This window comes from Pundamilia nyererei, unplaced genomic scaffold, assembly GCF_000239375.1.
Source record: "Pundamilia nyererei isolate P.nyererei 1_Seehausen unplaced genomic scaffold, PunNye1.0 scaffold00043, whole genome shotgun sequence".
Taxonomy (NCBI): Eukaryota; Metazoa; Chordata; class Actinopteri; order Cichliformes; family Cichlidae; genus Pundamilia; species Pundamilia nyererei.
The window spans coordinates 3537766-3546424 of NW_005187444.1; the positions used below are offsets into that span (position 1 = coordinate 3537766).

Consider the following 8659-nt stretch of genomic DNA (forward strand, 5'->3'; position numbering starts at 1 on the left):
CAGTCCCTGAGTAAGGACCCCGTTCTGCACTCACCAGATTTCACAAAAGACTTTACATTGCAGACTGATGCTTCTGAAAGGGGTTTGGGAGCAGTGCTTCTGCAGGGACCACCAGAGGATCGACATCCTGTCGCCTACATCAGCCGTAAGCTGCTACCAAGGGAGAGCCGCTACGCAATGGTTGACAAGGAAGCCTTGGCAATTAAATGGGCACTTGACTCTTTCAAATATTATTTGCTGGGAAGAGAATTCATCCTTCAAACTGACCACAAAGCCCTGCAGTGGCTGGAGAGAATGAAAGACACTAATGGGAGAATCACCAGGTGGTATCTGGCTATGCAGCCATACCGGTTTAAGGTTCACTACATCCCTGGTAAAGACAACACCATTGCTGATTACCTCTCCCGCTGCCTGATGGAAGATCCAGAAGTGGGGGGGTGTGTGATGGCCTAACCCATGGCCACACTCTAAAGTCGGTAACTTTTGCATTTTCATTCTTCATTTTGAACATAGTAATGGGTTGCAAAGTGAGTTGCAGATGCACAGCAACTGTAAGCAGACTAAAACAGCTTAAATAGCACACCTATTGGCTCAGGTTCCTACCTGCTAAACAATGGACGATGGATAAACGTGTCTATATTGTGTCCGTTGGTCCATGACCAATTCTGGACATCTAGACGACATCCGAACTTCGCAATTTGGACATGCAACCATGACACAGCCTCGACATCAAGATGTTCAACATCTGAACTTTGGACTGGGTAATTTTTTTGGGCATCATGTGGACGTCTATGACAGGTGCAGGAAATTTACATGATTAATAAATGTAATATTTTTTATTTATTTTTTATTGTGAAGAGCTTTGTAAGAGGAAGTGTGTGTGTGTGTTTGTGAACGGTAGCAGGACTGAGAGAAGTTGCCAGGCACATTATGAGAAGTTTGTGCAAGTGTGTATGTATGAACTTGACTATCTGCTCGACAGTCTTTGTCGATGCTCAGCAGGTTGGTAAAATCACACCGACCAGCTGCTCACTGTTGTTTTAGCTCAAGAAGCCGCATCACTTTGTGCAGTGGGCATAAAGTTAAACAAGAGGTTTGAGTTTATGACATGAAACATATCTGTATGCATTTACACACTAAAGGAAATGTCAGGTCTCTTAACAAAAATCAGTAGATTAAATGTAATTTCATGAGCCTTTACACAAAATTAAATAACTGAAACTGTTGCACACACTGTCAAATGTAAAACTTTATTTTACAGAATGTCTTACACACAGTACTTACATACAGTAATGTGCAAATCTCCTGAGTCAACCCTCTTTCTTTAGATTTTGCTTCCAAAAAGCCACAAAGTCTTATAATTTTTTATTTATTTTTTTGATAACTGCTTCTTTACTCATTTTAGTCCATTCTGTGTACCTTACCACTGTTTTTGGTTTAAGCCACTTAACACTGCCCTATAGATCATTCAAGAAAAAGCACCTAAGTCAAGGAATGAACTAATGTTGTGTCTATGCATAATGGACAACTTGGCAAAGAACCAATTAAAAACTGTATCTCTAGGTACTTCTCTGTTGTCCATATCTTTAGTCTATGAAAAATGATAACAGTTTGACAGTGATAAAATAGTACTTTTGCATTTCCAATGAGTACAAACTTCTATATTATATATTTTGCTTTATATGTTTAGTACCATGCATGTCTGCAGGTGTTTCAATAAATCACAGCAGGTAGTTCCCATTTTATTAGCAAAATATAAAGAAATGAAAGATGACATGAGATTTTTGCACATAATTCCTTAAAAAAGAGCTTATGATCCTGTGGTTTGTTGTTGTTAAACCTTCTCACATGAATTTTTATAGAAATCTAAACCGGAAAAATTGTTATTTATATTGAAACCTTTTTGGTTGAGTTACTTCCTTATTTCTGGGATAGATGCCTATATTTAGATAAGATGCTGTTAAGATACTATCACTATACAAGAGAATAAAAAGGTAGAAAATGTTGAATTCTTTACAGAGACGCACCAAATCAATAATTCCATAATTCAGGGGCAAGGTGCAATGCAGCTTTAGAAAGAGGTCAGACTTTTTTCACTAGACCAATCCTGTCTTGTTAATATGATTTCTATTTCTATTTTATCGTGATATTCTGTAATTAAACCTGTAATCCGACTGGGTGTGTTTGGCTGAGTTTTTTGACTGATGATGTAAGACAGGGAAATGTTGGAAGTCAGGTACAACCAATGTTGAATATATCATCCGTTTTGAATTTAAACTGAAAATGTTCCCAAGTTGCTATTATCGCAGCACAAGAGGGATGGCAAAAAGCATCTCAATGAACAATTTTACCATGAAAACCTTCAGAGAATAGTAATAAAAATTCATATTTGAGATTTACAGCTAAAATATTCACTAATATGCAGTATTTTTCTTTGTTTAACATCACATTCACTCAGCGATGAAATGTGAAAGCAGCATGCTGTGGGCTTGTTTTCATCATGTACTGAGCCTCTATAATACAGTGTTGAATGAAAGACCAGCGGAGCTCTGAGGTAAAGTGCCAGCGCCAGAGAGGAAATGAAAATGAGGGTGGTGACTATGGAAGTGTCAAGTGCTCCTCGTCAAACTCCCTGCACATACTATGAATATTTCACTGCTGAAACACAGCAGCCTTTCACCCCATGCTGCACCCCTGGAGACAGACAAAGACAAACAAAAGAAGACAAATAGACTCTGTAGCTACATACGGTATATAGATAACTATAGATGGGGAGTAAGATAAATGCATATCTATTTCCCCCAACTACTTCACTACGTGGATACCTGTCTCAGGCTTCATCTTTCAGCTCTAGAACTTGAGGCAGGGCTGACAGGAAGATAGCTGACAGCGCTGCCTTCCAGCACCAACAGGGGCTGTCTCAGAGCTCACCAACATCACAAAAGCAAGTAACGCCCTGAACAGAATTGCAGACTCCTCTCAAACACAGAATACATTCACTCATACAGATTATGTGCATGCAGATTACGTCCTATACATCCACACATCGAGACAAGTAATGCAAAGACTGTACAAGAAAAAGGGAACATGACTACATTCAAGGTACTAAAGAAATTTTGAGACAATGTTGATGATGTTGAAGTGACACGCTTATCAGTGCAAATAATAACTCATCACTACAAGAACTGTAAATTACAGTACACAATGCTGGCAATGTTTTCTTTTTGCATATACCGTCCTGCTGGTTTTGTTAGATAAAACCTCTTGAAACTATAGGGATGTATCATCAGGCCACAACTGAAATCTACAGTTGTGCTTCTTTTTTTTTTAAATTTTTTTGTGTGTTTGTCCCACTTAGATCTTTCAGCTCATCAAACACATTTAAATATCAGACAAAGATAACGCAAATAAAAACAAAAATGCTGTTTCTAAATGAAGTTGTTTACGATTAAGTGGGAAACAAAAATCCAATCTTACATGGCCCTGTGTGCAAAAGTGATTTAAATATTTAAATTTGCTTTATGAGCTGAAACATTAAGTGTGACAAACATACAAAATACAGGAAATCAGGAAGTGGGCAAACAGTTTACACACTATCTATACTAACTATCTATACTACTTCAGTTTGATATATTTGTTCTAATCAATGAACCCTAATCTTTGTGAGGACCATAAATATATTGATCAGATTTACAGATGTGCCAACCAGCAGCCTGAAACTGCCATATGTTTACCTACACCACAAACTGTCAGCTACTTTAGACAGTTTTTTTCTTTTTGTACATATTTGTACAGTACATGCTCATCAAACAACTTACCAATGTTTCTGGTAGAATCCATCACAAAAACTACCACATTTAAGTGGGAACTGATATTGAGACAATATTACTAAGACAAACATGAATGATGTACATTAGTCTATGCCATAACCTGAAAATCCCAACCCAAATATAATCATGCTCCAGTAATTGAAAAACTCCTTCTTAACCGAAAGCAGTAAATGCAAAACAGATACTGAAACTGTTCAACTCAAGCAGTAAGTAACACATAACAAAACCTAATCCTATACTTCTTTGGGGACAATGTCCCAGTATTGAGGCAAAATATGCTTCCTTCTGCTGTGAATGCGATCTTCAAAAGTTGCCACAGTGCTACAATTAATTTCTAGCCACTGCCAGAGCACTTGAAATCCAATTTTCTCCTTGGGAAGCTTTGTTAATTCTTTGTTTAATATATATAATCAACTTCCTTTTATTTTTCCAAAGTTGTAAATGGCTTCTTCACTTCCAACACTTCATGAGCTATAAAAATGCGCAGAAATGAACTTGTTTGTCCAGTGCATGTGTTGTACTAAATATTTGCTTTCATGCTGGCAGTTTCATGTCAAGTGCCATGCTATGATTTAATGATTGCTATGTAATCCTGATCGATACTGCCTCAACAAATGAGCTGAGGTTCAGAAGGACAGTAAAGGGTGAAGGAACATTCCAATCATAAATCAGACCAGAAGCACTTACTTTCACTGTGTATCCTATGGGCCATTATTGGTGGGTGTGCTCACACATCATAGTGGCAGGGGTCTTCCAGGCTAAAAAGGAATAAAAAAAAACAAAGGACTATTAAATCACAGTGTGAGACCAAGCTCCAAGCAACATACACACTTTAACACCGTGGTATAAGGACTGTGAAGCTAGGTTAGGACCCACAAAGAAGGATGGCGAGAGGAGAAGGAGAGAAAGGGAACGCGACATTGATTTTCACCCTCTGAAGTGCCACTTCATCATTCTGTGAGACACACTGTATCGATCCCCTGCCTTTAGTTTGTTTGTAATTTTGGAGGCTCAAAACTGTTCACAAAGATAGATCCTCTTATATGCCACTTGCCTCCAAGATGAAGAATGGAGGGATCAAAGGATGTGTGGGGATGACCTCATTTTACAAAGTGCTTCTCACTCACTTGGTTTTTGTGGCCCAAGAATTAAGGTGGTTACTGTTTCTACAGTACTCTTCCTTCCTTTTTCCCTCTAAAAATTATAATTTATATAGACATTACATATATATTTTTGCAATATTAGGAGTATTTTTATTTACACATTACATTGTATCAGTTTTAAATTGCTGGGATACAAACATGTCATATTTTGGCGAAAATCAGTTTCAAATCCAAATTTGTGTGATTTCCGTTGATCTGATGTTTTTCTTTAAAGGGTTAGGGCTGGGATTACTGTCAGGGAGAATGAATTGAGCGCAGTACCTTCAGAATTATACAAAAAGCTACTGTCTTTAAGAGGGACCTCTCTGACAGATCAGTTTTTGTAACTGCCTGAAAGCTTTAAAGGTGCTATGTGTATTTTATTTTGTAGTTTCAATCACTACTGTGGCTGTAGCTTAGGTGGCAGAGCAGGTCAGCCACTAATCAGAAGGTCAGTGGTTCGATCCCAGGCTGCCTCCTGGCTGCATGCCAAATATCCTTGGGCAAGATACTAACCCCGTGTTTGCCTACTGGTGGTGGTCAGAGGGCCCGGTGGCGCCAGTGTCCGGCAGCCTCACCTCTGTCAGTGCGCCCCAGGGCAGCTGTGGCTATAATGTAGCTTGCCATCGTGAATGTGTGTGTGAATGGGTGGATGACTGAATGTAGTGTGAAGTGCTTTGGGGTCCTTAGGAACTAGAAAAGCGCTATACAAATGCAGGCCATTTACCATTTAATGCTAACTAAGGAGCTACTTGTTAGCATGTCCCTGGGACCATCAGTTGAGCCTAATGTAAGATAATGTGAGATTTTTAATGTAAAATGCACAAGTAATTTAATAGGCTCCTTTTCCACTGTTCTGAGTGAAAATTATATAACCTTTGAACACTTGCATTTGTCACTTAACAGCTTTTGTCCTGAGGCGTGTTTGTAAAAAGTAAATTACAATTACAAATTACAATTAATGGTGTTGTATTCTTCTGTGGCATTAATATCTACAGTCAGGGTATAAAGCATGCAACTGTGAACCAATCAGACCTCAGAAATGTTTAATTCCATGGCAATATACTAAAACACAGTTACATGTAGTTTTTAAAATGTAACAATCTCTACCCTTGTGATGTCTTGTAAGTCAGAAATTTGTGAGCTGTCCCTGTTGGGTTGTTATTATTTCTCCACCTGTTAGTACAAGTTGTTAGCAAGGTCTCCGTAGTCCGTTCCTGTTAGAAAGTTTGGATCTTTAACGGGTGCATTGCCATTATTTAGGGTCTTTTCACTTTACATATGTAAGGTGTCTAAAATTTACTTATGCTCTGGTTTGGAGATATAAAATTTAAACTGAACTGAACCTAATGATAAATAGAGGCTTGACTGTTTTTAGCTAAGGTATGTGGGATGGATTAAGCAAGCTTCAGTGCAAAAAATCATATTCTCATCGAGTGAGCAGAGAAGGATTTTACTCCCAACATTGTGCTGGCACAAAGCATATTTACTGCACCTTTCTACTGTGACCTCCATAGCTTCCAGAAAAACTCCTGAGAGACAACCACCCACATACAGTCCTACCTTAGCAACTCATCTGCACTTTATAATACCCCCAACCCACTGCCCTTTATTCAGAGCAACAGAACGATAGCACCTCAGAATACCTTCAGAAATACCAAGGGAATACTTGAAGGTTATCATTTTCAGGAAAATATCCTTTAGCGAGGGTTTCATGAGCAAAACAAATTAAAACACATACACCTACACATGCAAAAAAGACATGTTCCATGTCTTACATTGCTATTATTACTGTGATATTGTTACACACTGGTGTAACAAATACACAGATACACAAAACATATTTCTATCAGTCAGCATGCTAGAACTTTTGTTTTATGGTAAGTGGATGTTGTCTAAATGTAGGCACAGGAATGCGCTTATTAGCAATATGCATTCAGCATATTGTACACCTGCTCAACTGCTTGTTAATGCAATTGCCTAGTCTTGAAGGAGTTCCCAGAGATGCACTTATTGGCCCTTTTGCCTTCACCCTGCAGCCCATCCAATCCCAAACCATCTCGATTGGGTTTAGGTCAGGTGACTGTGGAGGCCAGGCCATCTGGTGCTGCACTCCATCACTCTCCTTCTTGGTCAAACAGCCTTTACACAGCCTGGAGGTGTGTTTGGAGTCATTATTCTCTTGACAAATAAATGATGGTCCAACTAAACGCAAACTGGATGCGATGGCATGTTGCTGCAGAAGCTGTGGTAGCCATGCCGGCTCAGTGTGCCTTCAATTTTGAATAAATCCCCAACAGTGTCACTAGCAAAGCATCCCCACACCAACCCACCTCCTGCTCCCTGCTTCACGGTGGGAACCATGAATGTTGAGACCATCCGTTCACCTTTTCTGCATCACACAAAGACACAGCAGGTGGAACCAAAGATCTTAATTAGACTAATCAGACCAAAGAACAGATTTCCACTGGTCCAATGTTCATCCCTTGTGTTTCTTGGCCCAAACAAATCTCTTCTGATTATGCACTTTTGCACAACACAACCGATGGTTCCAACCCCTTTAAGAAGGCAAGAAATTTCACAAACACCCTAAGAAGACACACCTGTGAAATTAAAACCATTTCAGGCGACTACATCATGAAGCTAATTGAGAGAAAGCCAAGGGTTTGCAGTGCTGTCAAAAAAGCAAAGGGTGACTACGTTCAGGAATCTAAAATATAAGACATATTTAGTTATTATTAGAGTTATTTATTAATTTTTTCTTTGCTACATTATTCCATATATCTTACTTGATATATTTCACATCTTCAGTTTGTATCTACAATGTAGAAAGAAATACAAATAAAAAAGAGGAGATAGATAGTTATGAACACAACAGAACAGCCTTATGTGAAGAAAAATATCACAACCAGTTCTTTTAAAAAAAAAGCTTTTAAAAGATCTCACCGGACCAGAATCAGTATTGTTAAACCTACATCATAACAACGAACTACATAACTAGAATTATATATTTGCAACCTTTTTAAAAGTTAAATCTGCCTGCTTTCATCCTTATGTGCACACATTCAGTTATAGATGGGTGTGTGCATGGTGATTGGTTGCAAAAATTAGCTGCAGATTCTTGAGATTAAGTAGCACATGCTTTAGAGGTACTGTTTAAACAGAAGAAAACCAGTCCATCTGGTGAGTTCTTTTGTGCAGAATTCTCTTTTCTGTATTTCTAGAGGCAGCATTTTCCTTGCGACTGAATCAACATACTGTCTCAAATTATAAACTGTGATGTCGGATCTTATGGGGGCTATCTTGCATTTTTGGAGCAAGAGCCCACTCACTTACCTGCTGGATGTGACTGCGACACACCCAGCTTTTTAATGATTGACTGCTGATAGTTTTATGCAATTGACAGCTTCTTAAATCATGACAAATATAACATTGACACTAGATTTAAAAACACAAAAATCTTAACATACTATAGTTTATACAGCATTAAAATCATTCCGTAGCTCTTACAGTTAATGTGTTAAGCTACATGTCTGTGAAGGTTCTCAGTCATCCAGGTCATCGTAGTCAAAAGAGCTTGCAAAGAAAAGGTCAAATGGTGGAGAGTCCCAGATATAAACCTAGTGGGAGTAACCCCCCACAGAGGGACAAAAGGACCCCCTGATGATCCTCTAATCGCCTGAGCCA

General features: G+C 38.7%; 1 protein-coding gene across 2 annotated transcripts in view; it reads right to left on the bottom strand.

Moving 5' to 3' along the window:
• The window catches only part of mgat4c (mgat4 family member C), a 135692-nt gene that overhangs the window by 72116 nt on the left and 54917 nt on the right, over window positions 1-8659 (bottom strand). For both annotated transcript variants that reach the window (XM_005731553.1, XM_005731552.1), the window contains one exon: window positions 4518-4588. The gene's annotated coding sequence lies outside the window, so the exon portion shown is untranslated. The remainder of the gene's footprint in view (window positions 1-4517; window positions 4589-8659) is intronic.